The sequence below is a fragment of the Mytilus galloprovincialis genome, chromosome 1 (genome assembly GCF_965363235.1).
Source record: "Mytilus galloprovincialis chromosome 1, xbMytGall1.hap1.1, whole genome shotgun sequence".
Taxonomy (NCBI): Eukaryota; Metazoa; Mollusca; class Bivalvia; order Mytilida; family Mytilidae; genus Mytilus; species Mytilus galloprovincialis.
Genome location: NC_134838.1, coordinates 46,140,029 through 46,162,239, shown reverse-complemented (window position 1 = coordinate 46,162,239; position 22,211 = coordinate 46,140,029). Strand labels below are relative to the sequence as shown.

At 32.4% G+C, this 22,211-nt stretch overlaps 1 long non-coding RNA gene across 1 annotated transcript; it reads right to left on the bottom strand.

The window, feature by feature from the left end:
* Positions 1–200: 200 nt before the first annotated feature.
* On the bottom strand, positions 201–15,015 carry LOC143079398 (uncharacterized). Its single transcript, XR_012979405.1, has 3 exons — positions 14,940–15,015; positions 8,413–8,488; positions 201–305 (listed from the first exon to the last, which is right to left on the bottom strand). It is a non-coding gene; the product is annotated as an uncharacterized LOC143079398 (long non-coding RNA).
* Between the last annotated feature and the right edge of the window lie 7,196 nt (positions 15,016–22,211).

Here is a 22,211-nt window from a genome sequence, read left to right as displayed (position 1 = left end):
GTAGTGTGAAGAATCAGAAAACTTGAAAATTGAAAGTTAATTTATCTTTACCTTCTTAACAGTATAAACATTGCACAGTATGAAAATTCATGTAAATTGATCCAAATATGTCCAGTTAAGTAAGTTACAGTAGAAAAAAATCACCCAATAACTCTTTGGCCTGATAATTTGTACTACAGTTTATATTCAATATTGACTTACTTGTAGGTCTTGTCTTACTATTTAGAGTTTCTATCTATCCTGAATTATCAAATCTGACAGCTAGTCCACCTACTCTTTCCAGGATGGAGACAGTTATTATTTTGCTGAAAAAGTAAAAAAAAATTCTCAAGACTTTCAAACTTGTGTTTATTGTATTGTTAAATAACAGGTTTATATAATCTGGAAACTTGAAAGTACAAAAAGATCACTTGCGATGTCATAACCATGCAGAATTTTGTGATGTGTAAAATTTGCTGTGTACCAAAATAAATATCTTTGGGTAAGCTGCTGCTAATTATAGATTATCGTTGTTCATTTCAACGAGATTGATTTTCTTGCTTGAGCCGGTGTCATATGGTATTTTGAACCCCCTAAAAAGTGAACCGGGGTCATTTTTCACATATGGTATTTTGAACCCCACTGCTGTATATTGAACCCCCCTATTTTAGATAAAAAGTATTGCAGATAATCTTATTTTCAATTAGTTGGCAATTATTTTTTTTGATTCAAGGTTTTTAGTAGGGGGTTCAATATACCGCAAGGGGTTCAAAATACCATGGCAAAGTAAAATTTTCAAAATATCTTTTCCTTCATGTTAAATACATATAAAAACTTATTACAGTATTATTACTATGTAAAGGGGTTAGAATAGCTTGCATTTTTGAAATTCAAGGTCTATAGTAGGGGGTTCAATATACCGCAAGGGGGTCAAAATACCATGGCAAAGTAAAATTTTCAAAATATCTTTTCCAGCATATTTAATACATATTAACAACTTGTTACAGTATTATCAATATGTAAAGGGGTTGAAATAGTTTGATTTTTTTTTAAATTCAAGTTCTGTAGAAGGGAGGGGGGGGGGTCAATATACCGCAGGGGGTCAAAATATCATAGCAATGTAAAATTTTCAAAATATCTTTTCCTTCATGTTAAATACATACAAACAACTAATTGGAGTACTATCACTATGGTTAAGAGTTAGAATAGCTAGAAATTGTGAAATTCAAGGTCTAGAGTAGGGGGTTCAATATACCGCAGGGGTGTCAAAATACCATGGCAAAGTACAATTTTCAAATTATCTTTTCCTTCATGTTAAATACATATAAACAACTTATTACAGTACTATTACTATATAAAAGTGTTCAAATAGCTTGCATTTTTGAAATTCAAGGTCTATAGTAGGGGGTTCAACATACCGCAGGGGGGTGAAAATACCATGGCAATGTAAAATTTTCAAAATATCTTTTCCTTCATGTAAAATACATACAAACTACTAATTGGAGTACTATCACTATGGTTAAGAGTTAGAATAGCTAGAAATTTTGAAATTCAAGGTCTAGAGTAGGAGGTTCAATATACCGCAGGGGGGTCAAAATACCATGGCAAAGTAAAATTTTCAAAATATCTTTTCCAGCATATTTAATACATATTAACAACTTATTACAGTATTATCAATATGTAAAGGGGTTGAAATAGTTTGAATTTTTTTAAATTCAAGTTCTGTAGAAGGGGGGGGTTCAATATACCGCAGGGGGTCAAAATATCATAGCAATGTAAAATTTTTAAAATTATCTTTTCCTTCATGTTAAATACATACAAACAACTAATTGGAGTACTATCACTATGGTTAAGAGTTAGAATAGCTAGAAATTGTGAAATTCAAGGTCTAGAGTAGGGGGTTCAATATACCGCAGGGGGGTCAAAATACCATGGCAAAGTACAATTTTCAAAATATCTTTTCCTTCATGTTAGGCCAGGATTTTTTAATTTGTTGGTTTACGGATCCACCGACCCAATTTTGCCGATTTCCAGAATAAAAATAAAATTGACTTTTCATGCTTTTTTATTCCCGCCGACCCTAACAAATACATTATCCCTGAAAAATAATTAAAATCTTCTTTTTTTATGAAATAAAATGCATTAATCACTAACAAAATTGATAACACTTTCTGTTGTGAAAAAATAAAACTTCCAGTTTACGTTTCTAAAAATAGACAAATCAATTATAATTGACCTTGAAATGTCGTTTGCACAAGTAATTTTGCGGAACGAAATCTGTGTTTATAACCAGTTACACAGTAAGTTCGTTTCCCTTATTTGTCATCAGTCCGTAAGATGCATAATATCATAGAAATAGACTTGTCCAAATGTGGAAAGGTGGAAGGCACAAAGTTAAAGTTCTGAATATCAATAAATCATTTAGAATTTTCTTGTTTCATAGATAATAAAAAAATATATCGTCAATTTGAATAAAAAACGGGAATGCATGACACCAGATTAACCCGATATTCTCGTTTTTCCAGTGGACGAGTCTATTACGTTTTTGACACGTGTGTTGAAACTTATTTATGTACGACGTTTTTTACATTTTTTTCTTTATCAGTTTTAATGCTTGAAGATCATTACTAACCAAGCTTTCTGGAATTGATTAAGAGCTACACGAATTTGTTTTTCTTGTTTGTGAAATGACGATTTAATTTCGTCTTTGTCCGTGCACACACCCCTTTTTTACGGGAAATTATTAGACAATGTCACATGCGATATTTATGACAGCTGAGCAAGAATATTTCATCGAACTAAAATTTAAGAAATGATGACAAAATAGCATAACATACATATTATTAGAAAGGTGAAATATATATTTATTTTGCATATTTTTCTGTCTTGAAAAATATTTTTTTTTCTTTTTTTTTCCGACCGACCGACCCGACTTTTTCATGGGGAAAATCCGTAAACCAACAAAATAAAAAACCGTGGCCTTAAATACATATAAAAACTTATTACAGTATTATTACTATGTAAAGGGGTTAGAATAGCTTGCATTTTTGAAATTCAAGGTCTATAGTAGGGGGTTCAATATACCGCAGGGGGTCAAAATACCATGGCAAAGTAAAATTTATCAAAATATTTTTTTCATCATGTTAAATACATACAAACTACTTATTGGTGTATTATTACTACATAAAAGAGTTAAAATTGCCAGAATTTTGTGAATTAAAGGTCTAGAGTAGGCAGTTCAATATACAGCAGGGGGTCAAAATACCATGGCAAAGTAAAATTTTCAAAATATCTTTTCCATCATGTTAAATACATACAAACTACTTATTATAGTATTATTACTATGTAAAGGGGTTAGAATAGCTAGAAATTTACAAATTCAAGGTCTAGAGTAGGGGGTTCATTATATCGCAGTGGGGTCAAAATACCATGGCAAAGTAAAATTTTAAAAATATCTTTTCCAGCAAGTTTAATACATAGAAACTACTTATTGGTGTATTGTAACTATACAAAAGAGTTAAAATTGCCAGATTTTTTTTTAAAATTAAAGGTCTAGAGTAGGGGTTCAATATACTGCAGGTCAAAATACCATGGCAAAGTAAAATTTTCAAAATATCTTTTCCAGCAAGTTTTATACAAACTAACTACTTATTGGTGTATTCTAACTACATAAGTTAGAATCACCAGAATATTTTAAATTAAAGGTCTAGAGTAGGGGGTTCATTATACCGCAGGGGGGGCAAAATACCATGGCATAGTAAAATTTTCAAAATATCTTTATCATCATGTTAAATACATACAAACTACTAATTGGAGTACTATTACTATGTTTAAGAGTTAGAATAGCTAGAATTTTTGAAATTCAAGGTCTATAGAAGGGGGTTCAATATACCGTGGCAAAGTAAAATTTTCAAAACATCTTTTCCATCATGTTAAATACATAAGAACAACTTATTACAGTATTATTACTATGTAAATTGGTCAGAATAGCTTAAATTTTTGAAATTCAAGGTCTATAGTAGGGGGTTCAATATACTGCAGGGGGGTCAAAATACTATGGCAAAGCAACATTTTCAAAACATCTTTTCCATCATGTTAAATACATACAAACTACTTATAAGGGTATTATTATTATGTTTAGGAGCTAGAATAGCTAAAATTTTGCCATAGTATTTTGACCCTCCTACCATGGTATATTGAACCCCCTTCTCTTGACCTTTAATTAAAAAAATTCTGGCAATTCTAACTCTTTTATGTAGTTTGAATACACCAACAAGTAGCTTGTATGTATTAAAACTTGCTGGAAAAGATATTTTGAAAATTTTACTTTGCCATGGTTTTTTAACCCATTACAGTAAATTGAACCCTCTATTCTACCCATTTAATTCAAAAAATTCTGGCAATTCCAACTCTTTTATGTAGTTAGAATACACCAAAAAGTAGTTTGTATTTATTAAACCTGCTGGAAAAAATATTTTGAAAATTTTACTTTGCCATGGTATTTTGACCCCCCTGCGGTATATTGAAATCCCTATTCTAGACCTTTAATTTAAAAAATTCTGGCAATTCTAACTATTTTATGTAGTAAGAATACACCAACAAGTAGTTTGTATGTATTAAACTTGCTGGAAAAAATATTTTGAAAATTTTACTTTGCCATGGTATTTTGACCCCCTTGCGGTATATTGAACCCCCTACTATAGACCTTGAATTTCAAAAATCAAAGCTATTCTAACTCCTTAACATAGTAATTATACTCAAATAAGTAGTTTGTATGCATTTAACATTATGAAACCCCCCTACTCTAGACCTTTAATTTTTTTTAAAATCTGGCAATTCTAACTCTTTTATGTAGTTAGAATACACCAAAAAGTAGTTTGTATTTATTAAACCTGCTGGAAAAGATATTTTGAAAATTTTACTTTGCCATGGTATTTTGACCCCATTGCAGTATATTGAACCCCCTACTATAGACCTTGAATTTCAAAAATCAAAGCTATTCTAACTCCTTAACACAGTAATTATACTCAAATAAGTAGTTTGTATGCATTTAACATGATGAAACCCCCCTACTCTAGACCTTTAATTTTTAAAAAAATCTGGCAATTCTAACTCTTTTATGTAGTTAGAATACACCAAAAAGTAGTTTGTATTTATTAAACCTGCAGGAAAAGATATTTTGAAAATTTTACGTTGCCATGGTATTTTGACCCCCTGCGGTATATTGAACCCCCTACTCTAGACCTTTTAATTTAAAAAAATCTGGCTATTCTAACTCTTTTATGTAGTTAGAATACATAAATAAGTAGTTTGTTTGTATGAAACTTGCTGGAAAAGATATTTTGAAAATTTTACTTTGCCATATTGTATTTTAACCCCCTGCAGTATATTGAAACCCCTATTTTAGACCTTTAATTTAAAAAAATCTGGCAATACTAACTCTTTTATGTAGTTAGAATACACCAACAAGTAGTTTGTATGTATTAAACTTGCTGGAAAAAATATTTTGAAAATTTTACTTTGCCATGGTTTTTTGACCCCCTATCTCTAGACCTTTAATTTCCAACAATCTGGCAATTCTTACTTTTTTATGTAGTAAGAATACACCAAAAAGTAGTTTGTATTTATTAAACCTGCTGGAAAAGATATTTTGAAAATTTTACTTTGCCATGGTATTTTGACCCCCTGCAGTATTTTGAACCCCTTACTCTAGACCTTTAATCCAAAAAAAATATGGCAATTTTAACTCTTTTATGTAGTTGAATACACCAACACGTAGTTTTTATGCATATTAAACTTGCTGGAAAAGATATTTTGAATATTTTACTTTGCCATGGTATTTTGACCTGCAGTATATTGAACCCCTACTCTAGACCTTTAATTTTTAAAAAAAATCTAGCAATTTTAACTCTTTTATGTAGTTAGAATACACCAATAAGTAGTTTGTATGTAATAAACTTGCTGGAAAAGATATTTTGAAAATTTTACTTTGCCATGGTATTTTGACCCCCCCCCCCCCCTTTGCAGTATATTGAAATCCCCCTACTCTAGACCTTAAATTCCAAAAATTCCGGCAATTTTAACTCTTTTAAGTAAAGTAGTTAGAATACACTAACAAGTAGTTTGTATGTTTTAAACTTGATGGAAAAGATATTTTGAAAATTTTACTTTGCCATGGTATTTTGACCCCCTGCGATATATTGAACCCCCTACTCTATACCTTTTAATTTAAAAAATTCTGGCTATTCTAACTCTTTTATGTAGTTAGAATACATAAATAAGTAGTTTGTTTGTATGAAACTTGCTGGAAAAGATATTTTGAAAATTTTACTTTGCCATTGTATTTTAACCCCCTGCAGTATATTGAAACCCCTATTTTAGACCTTTAATTTAAAAAAATCTGGCAATACTAACTCTTTTATGTAGTTAGAATACACCAACAAGTAGTTTGTATGTATTAAACTTGCTGGAAAAAATATTTTGAAAATTTTACTTTGCCATGGTATTTTGACCCCCTATCTCTAGACCTTTAATTTCCAACAATCTGGCAATTCTTACTTTTTTATGTAGTTAGAATACACCAAAAAGTAGTTTGTATTTATTAAACCTGCTGGAAAAGATATTTTGAAAATTTTACTTTGCCATGGTATTTTGACCCCCTGCAGTATTTTGAACCCCTTACTCTAGACCTTTAATCCAAAAAAAATATGGCAATTTTAACTCTTTTATGTAGTTGAATACACCAACACGTAGTTTTTATGCATTAAACTTGCTGGAAAAGATATTTTGAATATTTTACTTTGCCATGGTATTTTGACCTGCAGTATATTGAACCCCTACTCTAGACCTTTAATTTTTTTTTAAAATCTGGCAATTTTAACTCTTTTATGTAGTTAGAAAACACCAATAAGTAGTTTGTATGTAATAAACTTGCTGGAAAAGATATTTTGAAAATTTTACTTTGCCATGGTATTTTGACCCCCCCCCCCCCACCCCCTTTGCAGTATATTGAAATCCCCCTACTCTAGACCTTAAATTCCAAAAATTCCGGCAATTTTAACTCTTTTAAGTAAAGTAGTTAGAATACACTAACAAGTAGTTTGTATGTTTTAAACTTGCTGGAAAAGATATTTTGAAAATTTTACTTTGCCATGGTATTTTGACCCCCTGCGGTATATTGAAACCCCCTACTCTAGACCTTTAATTTAAAAAAATTCTGGCATTCCTAACTCTTTTATGTAGTTAGAATACACCAATAAGTAGTTTGTATGTAATAAACTTCCTGGAAAAGATATTTTGAAAATTTTACTTTGCCATGGTATTTTGACCCCCCCCCCTTTTTGCAGTATATTGAAATCCCCCTACTCTAGACCTTAAATTCCAAAAATTTCGGCAATTTTAACTCTTTTAAGTAGTTAGAATACACTAACAAGTAGTTTGAAATATGTATTAAACTTGCTGGAAAAGATATTTTGAAAATTTTACTTTGCCATGGTATTTTGACCCCCTGCCGTATATTGAAACCCCCCTACTATAGACCTTTAATTTAAAAAAATTCTGGCAATTCTAACTCTTTTATGTAGTGAGGATACACCAAAAAGTAGTTATCTATTAAACCTGCTGGAAAAGATATTTTGAAAATTTTACGTTGCCATGGTATTTTGACCCCCTGGGGTATATTGAACCCCCTACTCAAGACCTTTTAATTTAAAAAATTATGGCTATTCTAACTCTTTTATGTAGTTAGAATACATAAATAAGTAGTTTGTTTGTATGAAACTTGCTGGAAAAGATATTTTGAAAATTTTACTTTGCCATTCTATTTTAACCCTCTGCAGTATATTGAAACCCCTACTTCCATTTTACTCTAGACCTTTAATTAAAAAAATTCTGAAAATTTTAACTCTTTTATGTAGTGAAAATACACCAATAAGTAGATTGTTTGTATGAAACTTGCTGGAAAAGATATTTTGAAAATTTTACTTTGCCATGGTATTTTGACCCCCCTGCGGTATATTAAAATCCCTATTCTAGACATTTAATCTAAAAAATTCTGGCAAATCTAACTCTTTTATGTAGTTAGAATAAACCAACAAGTAGTTTGTATGTATTAAACTTGCTGGAAAAAACATTTTGAAAATTTTACTTTGCCATGGTATTTTGACCCCCTGCAGTATTTTGAACCCCTTACTCTAGACCTTTAATCCAAAAAAAACATTTAACTCTTTGATGTAGTTAGAATACACCAACAAGTATTATTGGAACTAACAAAAGTTTAAATACTTGACCAAGAGGAGATGACTGTACAAAGCTGTCATCTGCAAAGGCATATCCTGGATTTTTTAATGGGGGTTAATTGCAGAAAACACAGTATCTAACAGGAGTAAATAATTAAAAATATTTACAACTGAAATTAATTTCAAACATACCAACCTAAATTCAATATTCTGTGGGGTGTATTATGGAACATTCCTATTCCACATATATAACCAGCTAGTAATGAGAGGTCCTGAAAAAAATATATATAAGATTGATTGATGTTCAGCAAATATTAACACTTTACAATGTAAGTAACAGTAGTAAATTCCAGACCTTATTCTAATATAAACTGTTCATACATAACACCAAAAAGAGTACAATTATCAGCACATGAATGTAATACGCCATATTCTTAAAAAAAATCAAATCTACAGACAACCTTCAAATGAAATCAAACTCATTTGGAAAAAATGATCACAGAGGAAATGACTCAATTCTATTATCAGCTATCTTTTAATTTTTTTGGCCTGCCTGTTAACTTCAGAGCACTATCACTTTAAAAACTAATGGATTGATCCTCAATGATGGTCTCTTTTCCCTCAACTAATCAAAGATAATTTTTATACACTCCAAAGATTTTTCCATGGTTGTGCTTTTGATATCATTGTTTATTCATTAAATGTTGAATGAAATCAACATAAATCGTAATTCAATTTAAATTCAATTACAATAAATGAGAATTTGGAAATTACAATTTGCTGAGTCACTGCAACAGATTGTTTTTTGAATTTCTTAGAGTTCTGAAGTTCAGAAGTCATGACTTTTTAATGTGATGATCAAAATTCCTTGTGACAGTCCAAAACTTGAGATGCAACTTGAGAAGCAAATGCAGGCACAGATAAATGTAAAAATTATTGAGTAAAAATATCTGGATAGTTATTTAAATTTTAATGGAGCTTACATGCAGCTGATGGACCTTTGTTGCATTTTTGCTACAAAAACTTTCATATATATATAAAATGTTTAGCCTAAAATGATAATCTCCTTTTTAAAATGACTAGAGAAAATTTAAATAATGAGGAGTTAAAATCTCATAGATATTGATGTAAACTTGTGACCTTAATTTTCCTTAAATTCAAATGAGGATCTATTTATATTATTTACAATATTCAGCATATATCTATATTCTGCTCTTATTCGCAAAAATCAAAAATATAAAAGGCTTCAATAGATGGACAGATTTCTGCCATCTTGAATTGTAAAATAGCATTTTCCACAAAATATATATATGCAAATTTTGAGACAGAAAAATTTCATTTATTTTATTATTTCAACTGTTTGGTTTTTTTTTCCTTTAGGTACCAGTCTTGCATTACAACTCCAGTTTCCGGTGCATGTCAAAATATGGAGGGGAAACAAAATAGTCCATTTTTTTCTAGACTCAATTTTTCTGTTTGATTAATATAGGTTTATGCTGAATTGAAACATATATATAGATTGAAAAAAATCTTGTATCTTTTTGGGGATATCAATCCAGGAAAGTGGAGGGATATCATATTTACTGGAAGTGGTGCGGCCTAGAAAAAACAGCAAACAGAAAGTAGAAAAAAAATGTTTTGACTTCAGGGACGGTTAAATAATTTTTTATTTTTTGTGGCATGACCCACTTTTTTTTCAATTAAATGAAAATTTCACATTAGTACATGTATACATGATTATTTATATGAACATGAACAAATTTTTCTATGCAGCATTTTTATTTTGTTTAGTTATCTTTCTTATCGAAAAGTGTGTCATCATTAAACAAAATTTGACAATAGGCACACCTGCATAGATTGAAAAAAAGATCTGAAACCTACATTTTTCATTATATTTTTGAAAAAAGCATAATTAAACTACATTAAGGCAAAGAATAAAAAATACTGTCATTATCATTATATTTTTGAAAATAGCATACTTAAACTACATTAAGGCAAAGAATAGAAAATACTATCATTTTCATTTAGACATTCACACCCCACCTCCTAAATCTTTACTAATGCAGTTCTGCAAAGAAAAATAATTTTACAAATAACTCTAAAAAATTTATTTATAATTGGATAAATAATGCAAGAAGAAAGAGTTTATGACATATGTAACAAACATGCTGTTCTTTTTTATAAATATGTAATGTTTTTTTTTCATTTCATTAAAGCAGTGAATTCCTTGTTTGAGAGGGGGAAGGACTTTTTCGGGACGTCAGGATCTGGTGCTTTCAAGCTCAGGATTTCGAGATTGATCCTTTCTGGATCCGGGAATTCTTTTTTGGAATTTCGGGATGTTGGGATTTTAATTTCTTTCAATTCAGGACCTCGGGATTTCGTGTTTTTAAGCCCGGGATTTCGGGATCAGGACCCCTCCCCTTGTTTAACTATACATTTTGTAACTAGGCATACAATTTGTTCCCAATTTTGGAAAAAAACTATAGTAAATAAAATTGAGAATGGAAATGGGGAATGTGCCAAAGAGACAACAACCCAACCACAGAAAAAACAACAGCAGAAGGTCAACAACAGGTCTTCAATGTAGCAAGAAATTCCCGCACCCAGAGGCGTCCTTCAGCTGGCCCCTAAACAAATATATAAATTGTACACAAGAAACTAAAACTAAAATAATACAAGACTAACAAAGGCCAGAGGCTCCTGACTTGGGACAGGCACAAAATGCGGCAGGTTAAACATGTTTACGAGATCTCAACCATCCTCCTATACCTCTAGCCAATGTAGAAAAGTAAACGCATAACAATACGCACATTTAAAATTCATTTCAAGAGAAGTCCGAGTCTAATGTCAGAAAATGAAACCATAGAAAATAAACAAAATGACAATAATACATAAATAACAACAGACTACTAGCAGCTAACTGACATGCCAGCTCCAGATTTCAATTAAACTGATTGAAAGATTATGATTTCATCATATGAATATCAGGCACAATCCTTCCCGTTAGGGGTTTAGTATCATACCATCATAACATATATGAGAAGAACATATCCCGTGTCATGTGAACAACTGGTTTTTGGATAAATGTGTTTAGTTCGGATGCAAAGACCCTATAAGTGAATCAATATTAATGCTAAAATATGCAATCTTTAATGACCTGACCCCAGTATCGTAACTATATCCCTTCTTAATAAGTCTATTTAAAGGTTTTGTTAGCTTCTGAGGTGAATACTGACATTTTTGTGCTTTATAAAATATATTTCCATAAAAAATTGGATGTGAAATACCTGAACGTATAAGAAGTCTGCATGTTGAGCTATATTTACGAATGATGTCCTTATACCGATGATAAAATTTAGTAAATGTTTTGACTAGTTTGTGATATCAAAAACCCTGCTGTAATAATTTTTCAGTAATACATAAATTTCTCTCATTAAAATCTAAAAATGTTTAGTTATTTTTTAATATCAATGATTTATTTTAGTGTACTATTGCAACAGACTGATAAATTTACAATAACTGTGGTTTATAAGAAAAAGCGAAAACAATGTTTTTAGACATAAAATAGCATTTGCGCACTGGTGAGTAACATTTTATGATCTTGGTAAGTGACTTGATTTAATTTACTCCAATGCTTTTGGTATCAAGATCAATTCAACCCTTTAATCCATATATAAGAAAGCTAATATTGTCTTCCAAGATAAAGAAATCTTTTAGAAAGCCAAAGGCCTTTCCTCAAGAGACAGTATAACTATGAAAATATAATTGATCATACAAAGTCAATGATGGAACAGGGAATTGATGCAGGCATGATGAATTGTAATGGGGTTACTTGTATCACTTCTGGTTTACATAAAGTCATACAGTAGGATGGAAGCCAGTTAGATGACTTTTCACTGATGACTAAAAATTTAAAACAAGAAATTGAATTTCTACTATCTGTAGGTCATTAGGTTTAAACTCAAATACCATACAGAGTAACTAAAAGCTCTGGGTAATCCAAATGAAAATGAAACAACATGAAAATTATAAAGGCATATAATTATGCATACTAAAGTCTAAGCTGTAATTTAAACATTTTTATTTCAGACAAGTACTGCTAAAAATAATCACTGTTTTTTTGTGGAAATCTTAAATAAGCATACCTTGGAGCGCATTAATTCTTGTTTACAGACATGGTGTGGATTGTTAATCTATACCCAATCACCAAAATTTCTAGCACTTTTAAATGATTGAAAATATGGTTAAAATAAAACATTGAATTTCCAGCACTAATTATTGAAAATAGGGGTAAATTTTTCAAAAAGATGATTTCATATCCTTACTGACCTTAGTAATCAAAGGCTTTGAAATTTTAGGTTTTGAAGAGATGGCTGAGGTAGACTGGTTCCCGATCGCAATATTAATAAAATTGAGAATGGAAATGGGGAATGTGCCAAAGAGACAACAACCTGACCATTGAAAAAAACAACAGCAGAAGGTCACCAACAGGTCTTCAATGTAGCGAGAAATTCCCGCACCCAGAGGCGTCCTTCAGCTGGCCCCTAAACAAATATATACTAGTTCAGTGTTAATGAACGCCATACTAATTTCCAAATTGTACACAAGAAACTAAAATTAAAATAATACAAGACTAACAAAGGCCAGAGGCTCCTGACTTGGGACAGGCGCAAAAATGCGGCGGGGTTAAACATGTTTGTGAGATCTCAACCCTCCCCCTATACCTCTAGCCAATGTAGAAAAGTAAACGCATAACAATACGCACATTAAAATTCAGTTCAAGAGAAGTCCGAGTCTGATGTCAGAAGATGTAACCAAAGAAAATAAACAAAATGACAATAATAAAATTGAGAATGGAAATGGGGAATGTGTCAAAGAGACAACAACCCGCCCAAATAAAAAACAACAGCAGAGGGTCACCAACAGGTCTTCAATGTAGCGAGAAATTCCCGCACCCGGAGGCGTCCTTCAGCTGGCCCCTAAACAAATATATACTAGTCCAGTGATAATGAACGCCATACTAATTTCCAAATTGTACACAAGAAACTAAAATTAAAATAATACAAGACTAACAAAGGCCAGAGGCTCCTGACTTGGGACAGGCGCAAAAATGCGGCGGGGTTAAACATGTTTGTGAGATCTCAAAACTCCCCCTATACCTCTAACCAATGTAGTAAAGTAAACGCATAACAATACGCACATTAAAATTCAGTTCAAGAGAAATCCGAGTCTGATGTCAGAAGATGTAACCAAAGAAAATAAACAAAATGACAATAATACATAAATAACAACAGACTACTAGCAGTTAACTGACATGCCAGCTCCAGACTTCAACTAAACTGACTGAAAGATTATGATTTCATCATATGAACATCAGGCACAATCCTTCCCGTTAGGGGTTTAGTATCATACCATCATAACATATATGAGAAGAACATAACCCGTGTCATGCCAACAACTGTTTTTAGAATAAATGTGTTTAGTTCCGATGCAAAGACCTTATCAGTGACTCAATATTAACGCCAAAATATGCAATCTTTAATGACTTGACAATAATAATAATACATAAATAACAACAGACTACTAGCAGTTAACTGACATGCCAGCTCCAGACTTCAATTAAACTGACTGAAAGATTATGATTTCATCATATGAACATCAGGCACAATCCTTCCCGTTAGGGGTTTAGTATCATACCATCATAACATATATATGAGAAGAACATAACCCGTGTCATGCCAACAACTGGTTTTTGAATAAATGTGTTTAGTTCCGATGCAAAGACCCTATAAGTGAATCAATATTAACGCCAAAATATGCAATCTTTAATGACCTGACATAAGTATGTTACACATATACCAATATATGAGAGAGTATGCCAATAGCTAATACCCGGAACGTAGTCCCGGGAACCAGGATATAGCTGAGGTGCCCCTGTTCCTTTCTTGGGACCTGTTGTCTCATTTAAAACATTTAAAAAACTGTCAGTACATACATGGAAAAAAAACAAAACTAACACTTAAGGCGTCCCAACATTTTTAAAAGGAACAACCTGTATAGTTTGCTTAATTATAATACACCATATTGCTATTTGTCCGCCATTACTGGAAATCACACAAGTTCCCGTTAAATTTTGACGTCATAAAGCAAAATATCTGACGCCACAATGGAAAAGTGATTGTTGTGTGTGTTAAAAGTTGAAGCGGCCGGGTCAGCCGGGATTTGCGATACTTAGTGTATAGTGAGCTGGTAATATCTGTGGTGGATTTATGGTTGGGGAGCAGGGGCTTAAAATTGGTTGATTATTGAGGGAATCACCTAAGCAGGCCCTTATTTGGCAGTCAGTAAGCCCCTCATGAATATTTCTGGACGTGATGCGATTATAAACGTGACCTTTTGACATGGCAGAGATCTTTATTCTGTGGCTTCACTTGCTTTAAAGTCACAGGCACTTGTTTCTATCCATTGGAAGACTCACTATCAACGTACATTTACAGAAAATGTACGTTGATAGTGGGTCTTCCAAGAGAAAATGTACTTTGATAGTGGGTCTTCCAATGGATAGAAACAAGTGTATGTGTTAAAAAGTGCTTGTATTTGGCTGGGTTTTTTTTTTTTTTTGTTAAACTAAAACTTGTTGCCTAAACTTTCCACTCACATGGTGAGCGACATCCACCACTTGGCATGATTTTCTGTTAAACCATTCAGTAATTTACTTACAAAATATAAATTATGTTCTTGATCAACTTAAATTCATCTTCTGCTCTTGGATGACTTCCCTTGTTCTGAAAATTACTGTTTCAGTCTCCTCCTTTTTTCAGTCGAATTTTGTACCGGGATCTGCCAATCAAAGTTGTCAAGAAATATAATTGGTTGGTTTCTTCGTTTCAAGATCACCTGACTTTCTGTCGTGGACGTTATCACACTTTGCACGCTTTACAGGTGCTTGCAGCCAAAATATTTTTGAAAGACTAAGTTGTTCGTTTCATCGTGCACAAATTTAAGAAATGCTCAATTTGGAGTCAGCTGTTTCTATTTCTAAAAATCTTTGTTTTTGTTTAAACAAAAAAGGAAAAGAAAGTAAAAACTATTTTGTCCTATTTCTTTCCTTAGGCCTAAATCATTTTTCCATTCCCAGATGAACATTATAATTCTGTTATTTATAAATTTGTAACGAATGAATTTATTTATTTTTAGTTGCCAGAAAAAAAAGATTATAGGTTTAGCAGGTATATAAGGTATTTGAGAACACAGTTTTTCCAATAAACTTAATTAACCGGCTTCTGTATGTCCTTAAATATAGTTTTTAGGTAAATAAGTGCCGCTGTAATGGGTCCGTGTTTGAGATGTCAAATATAAGATTCGGTGTGAAACTCTGTCATCAAATATTTCTGAATTAAATGCATGATGGTAGTTTCGAGAAAACAATAAGATTCTTTTCGAAATATATATTGGTATTAAACAAAAATCTAGCCAGTGTCTGATTCTAGTGGAGTACACATGCATACAGGGAAAATCATCCAATATTAAAATAATTTTCTGCATAAAATGGTCCCAAAACAAAAATGACAATTTCGCATCCACATCAGTTTAACACTGTATGCTACGCCACTGGTAAAAAAATGGAGATAAATGTCTATATGTATTATATAGCTGACTATATATATATGGTAAGGGTCAAATTTGCACTTTCAAGGTTGAAGGCCAGACTATCGTAAAGGTCGGGATGAAAATTATATTATGCCCCACAAAATGCAGAATATTTAATTGTGCACCGCATGATAATTGCAAATGAATTAGCCTGCTTATAATTAAAAACAGCTGAAAAGAATATTTCGTGCACGAAAAATCCTGCCCCATGACGTCAACATATCCAGCTTATGGTCTTCTTTTACTTTAGGGCCCAAACCAATCTAATTAAAAAACCGATCTCTCATCGCTCCCGTTTTCTGATACGTCGCGTGGGAGATCAAACGAAACCTGCTTTGAGGTCACATGTGAGTGAACTAGAAGTTATGAAGTTATAATAATATGCAAATGAGTTGACGACCTATTAATAAGCCAATCAAAAAAGTTTATGAATTATTTTGACTGACGATTTCGTCGTATATAAAATGAGTTACATCCCTTTACCTTACGATAAACTTTCAAGATCGTGGAAGACTCAATTTCATTGGTCGAAAAAGACACAGCTACGAGGGAGGCCCCTCATGGGGGGGGGGGGTCCTAGTAATCACATAATCACCATTTTTTTGCCAATATAATCACATAATCATTAAATATTTGCTTATCTTTAGTAATCAAATAATCATAAACTAAAAATACAGTCCTAGGTAATCAAATAATCATGAAATATTTGGCTTAATAATCAAATAATCATTAAAAAAACGGCCAAGTAATCACATAATCAAAAACCCCATGAGGGCCCTCACTAGGTCACTCGCATGTGACCTCAAAGCGGGTTTCGTTAGATCTCCCACGCGACATATCAGAAAACAGGAGCGATGAGAGATCGGTTTTCAATTAGATTGGGCCCAAACCCATATAGAGCTATACTAGACTAACCTTGCCCGGCTGAGTCTAAACTGAACCCAAACCATTAAAACTAACTCTAAACTAGAACCAACCATAAGTGAACCCTTGTCCTAAAGTACAGGAACCCGAAAGTTTAAAAAAAAGGCCCATGCAGTATTCATGCAATGATTTTGATTTGTGTCTTTGTAGAGTTAACAAAATAATATAGTTTTGCGTATCTATTTGTACGCCCTGTAGAGTATTGATGTCACTTTCATGTAGTCAAACTCAATCTGTTGGCCTTATGCCATTACCGGACTTCGAATTAAAATATACAACTAAGACACAGACCATTTTATCGTCTGTGAGTGGCATGTAAGTTCTTTCCGGACAACCCTTTTTTCAAAGATCTTCAATAAACAACGGAACGAGTTTTGTCTAATACAATTGCCTTTTTATTTATTTCATTCAAGAATCTTTTGCAAAATTGAACAAGCTAGTTTTTAATTTTAAAATTCGACAATTAAGATAAAATTCAAATACATAAAGATGACTGATCGGTGCCATGTTGATATAAACCACAGACAGTGAGAAAAAAAAAACGCACCAAAAACATAAAAATAAAACAATCTGTTCAAATGATGATCTATGAAGAGAATATTAGAATGGCGCAAAAATACTGGGGAGACCTTTATATATACATTTGTACTTTCAGTCATGATTTAGGTTCAGTATGTGATTAAAGTATTCTTAGACATCAGTAACCGTTTGGCAAACCTTCGTGGAATTTTATGTTTGGACAGAAGCTTGTTTATGACCAAAAACAGTATCCAGAGCAAAATTTTGAAAAAAATATTTTCATTCCTCCGTTTTTGACTGAGAAATGGATTTAAAATAAATAAGGCCGTTAGTTTTCTTGTTTGAATTGTTTTTCATTGTCTTTTCGGGGCTTTTAATAGCTGACTATGCGGTAGGGCTTTGCTCATTGTTGAAGGCCGTACGGTGACCTATAGTTGTTAAATTCTGTGTCATTTTGGTCTCTTGTGGAGAGTTGTCACATTGGCAATAATACCATATATTCTTTTTTATATTGAATGTATACAATTAAGGTGGTATGGGGGTCTTTCGCCATCTTGGATTGTAAAAACAAGAAAATCTTAGGTCCAGATTTTCAATGGTTTGTAAGATTTGATGCAGGAATGCAGAAAACTAACGTGAATTTGTTAATGTCTGTGTCATTTGGTCTATTGTGGACAGTTGGCTCATTGGCAATCATACCACATCTTCTTTTTTATATGTCTTATCTTTTGTTTTTGTAAATGGAGAATGAATTTCTTTATTCTGTGAACATTGATAGTATGCTTACAGTTGAGAATTGAGACAAATTTCGTGAAAATTGTCGTTTATATATGTTCCTAGTCTAGGAGAACAGCTGAATGTATGGGTATTGACATTATTGGTTTGATCTAAATATATCTTCGACCCAAGTGAGTCTTTGAACATATTTTGTAGTTAGTTAAGGGATTATCAGCAGGCTATCAGACATATTAATAAATCTATCCATGTCCGACTGTCTAGATAACCATGGAAATCTATTTATTTCAACAACAAAGTCGCTACAACCTCAGCACGACTGATCCAAATCCTAATGTGTTCTATCAAGAAACTTAGTTTTCATTTGATAGTTGACAGCCGTCCAATTTTCAGCTATTAATGTCAATAAGTTAAAATCTAGACCTATAATAATAGAACTTTATCACCCTTTCCTTTTGTCTATATATTAGTATAATTGTTGTTTTCATCTCTCTCACGATCATTAAAACCAAGGAATCAATAGAAAAGCATGTTATATATTTCTTTTCCATCAATCTATAGTTAACTATTTCCTACATAAATAAAGATTAATAGTAAAATCTATAACATTTTGCTTCCTAAAATAATCTATTTTCTTTGTTCATTTGCAATCCAACTGATATTAGTCAAATGAACTTAATGATGCTCGGTGATTAACTAAACTGAAGCTCGAGAGTTGAAATGGTACAGACAGGCAGGCGGGTACCATATATATTGTCGTAGAATGCGTGTTTTATCAAAGCACTAGTTACACCCATAAGAAGGCAAAAGGCATGACAATTGCATGTAATAACAACAATATAATGTTGACAAGAAAATTTACATAAAAATAAAAATAAACCCCTTTTTCTCTATCCTTTAAAGAATTCTACAGGGATACCCTAATTCTGCATATCATTATTCACCTGTTTTCCTCTACTCTTTATTTTTTTGTAACTTATATTCTGAATGTTTTGTCTATTATTCGATTTAGATAAACAAAACATTTTCAAACTAAATCTGTTACATAGACAAACTAAGAAATAGAAAAAAAAATCTTTATAGATACTATAAATTCGAAAAATAATTGCCCAAATAAGGAAGTTTGTATGAATCTATCTACAGAAAGTTGATATTTGAAATATTTTTATTTGACAAGAAAAATAACAAAAAGACATTTCAGCAGACCTAGAAGTGCATTTATTTCTAACACAAACGATGCAAACGGCTAAGCGCGCACATATTTTGATAATTTCTTTCAAACATACGTTTTCAAAGTTAACATAAACTTTGACAAACTATGCAAACGCTAAAAATGCGTCTGCAGTTTGTCGTTTGTCGTTTGTTAGTGCAAACGCTACATTTGTTTCTAACTTCAATTTGATTAAACGAAGTATTTGTTTCTACGTTTGCAAAAATTCTGTTTAACAACAACATGTGCATGCATTATTGAAAGTTCAAACAGGGTCAGTAAAGACTTATTTTGTAGCCTTAGAAAACAACAACAAACGTGACACAGCGTTTACAAAATTTTATTCAACAATAAAGTTTGTATAAAATGTGTTAGTCGCATTACACAATATCAAGTCATCCTACTGTTAATTTGGTTACTGTATGAAATACTCACCAAAGTGCAGCCAACGATATGTAAGAGTGTTGGACGATATGATTTCTTTTCAGAAATTTCAGTACAAGGAGCTTGTTTCAAGGAACTGCGAGCTTTCTTTGATAGGACATTGTTTATTGTACTAGTCTCAAAACTGAATTGTCACTTTTTGTCCTGTGACTTTCTGTCCTACATTCTATTGTTTTACCCCTGTCAATCCGTCCGTTCGTCCCATTATGGGTATATAGTTATTCCGCATAACTCCCCCTACAGTTTGAATCGTAGGAATTTTTCACTGTCTGTTTGTACTTATATTGAAGGTGTGCATGTGGTCAGGGTTTTTATTTTTATTGATTATTGCTCTTTTGGGAGATAGTTGAACTTTATCATTTTTGGAGTATATACTTAGATAAGGGGTGAATAGCATTTCTAGATAACTCCCCCTACAGTTTGAATGCTTAGAAGTGTTCTCTTTGCTAGCTGTTTGTACATATATTTAAGGTGCACATTTGGTCACGGTTTTGACTACTCCCATGCTCAACTTTGTGTGTTTTGAAATAAAACTTTGCATCTGCGGGTCATCATTTGTGTCTCCCAGACACAATAATATCTCAAAGAAAGTCATACATTGACTTTGTTATAACACAGTTACTTCAGAGTGGAGTTGGGGGGGGGGAGGGGGGGGGGCTTTGTCTAGTCTTATAATGATATACCCGTTATTATTCCATCGATAGAGAATTACAGGGTGATATTTTCAATACAAGCAGAACCAACCTCAATCTAGGCTTCTACAAAGGAATACACATAGCTAGCTTATATTTTAAAATTTTCTTTAAGGCTCCATATTGAAGGCCTACTTGTTACATTATGACTTGGATGAATTGTCTCATTGACACTCATACCACATCTTCCTCGATATAGGGATTTAAAGGACTAAACTAGAACCTGTTGTGTACTACACTAAATTATCATAATTCTTTATTCTGAAACTTTTTTTTAGATTCGGGGATATTAAGAGCTTGAGATATTGCCATAACACTTGCCTATCATTGTTCTTACTCTTATCATAAAGCGATATTCTGCCCCTAAAATACTGCATTTTACTGTAATATCGATAGATAAAAACAAGAAAAAATACAGAAGTAAAAAAAGTTAAACAACTTTAAAATTTTAAACACATAAACTAAAAAAAAGCGAAATTAGAACGGGATTAGATACGAAAGAACACTGGCATAAGTCTATCGTTCCAGGAAATCGAAATGAAAATCTAACTGAATCGCATGAAGATGACGGCTTCATAAATTGATTATTGAGTGCATATATATATAGCGTTCAAAGGCTGATATGTCATGCATGTTCTGGACGAAGATCACTTTATGAAAAATTTCCTTCCATTTTTGTATAAACGGAAAATAGAGAAAAAGGATTAAAAGCCGGAGTGTTTCTTATTGGTGTGTGCTTTACTTTTTTCTTGCATACAGATGCTACTGCATGAGTTTGTAGTTTAAGCTCTTCACCCTCATGAACTCTGGCCTTTGTTTGTCTTCTATGATTTTTAATTTACAGCCGAATGCATTGAGTGTGTAGGCAAAGGTGATATCTTTTAGTAGCTTGCATGCTAGCTGAACCGTGAAGTCATTATTAGGTAAGGTATACTACCCTTCTTTTGAAGCAGCCTAGTTTTACAGACAGATATATTGGTTATCTGTCGGACTAGTGTACTCTTACAGGAGGGTAGTTTACCTAACCTAATAATGACTTCACGGTTCAGCTAGCAAGCAAGCTAACCAAAGATATTACCCCTGCCTACACTCAATGCAATCGGCTGTTAGTTCATTTATATGTTATGGTGTTTAGTATGACGTCCTGTATCACTGAATTACTACACATTTTTGTTTAGGGGCCAGCTGAAGCCAACATCAGGGTGCGGGATTTTTCGCTGTGTTGAAGACACATTGGTGGCCTTCGGCAGTTATCTGCTCTTTGGTTGGGGTCGGGGTCTCTATGACACATTTTCCATTTCCATCCCCTTTTATTTTATTTCACACATAGCATTATATTATCCAATAATCTATACAACGAATATCCTATGGTCGATAGTTCGTGGACAAGGTTCTTTACAGCACGTAGCAGAAATTTAAAAAAAAGTTATATAAATGTTGCCAAGACACAATGGTAGAAGGAAATATTATACATTTATTTCCCGTGCCTGAGAGAGATATGAAGATTTGTTCACCCAAGAATTAATATTCATATTTTTTGATTTTTCGAGGGTGAACAAATCTTCATATCTTCCGAGGCCAAGGACAATGAATGTTTTATTCCACTGCCTAAGCTTTGTATACTATCTGAACTTCAAATATTAGTTTGCATACCGGCATTTTTCCGGCTTATCCGCTTATTTTTATTACTAAACACGACATACATATTGATAAACAGTACGGATAAACATTAATTATTTAATTAGTCTTTTTGTTTTAACTTCTGAAATAAATTTGAACACGATTATGATATTTGCTAAAGCTATTTAGAAAAAAAGA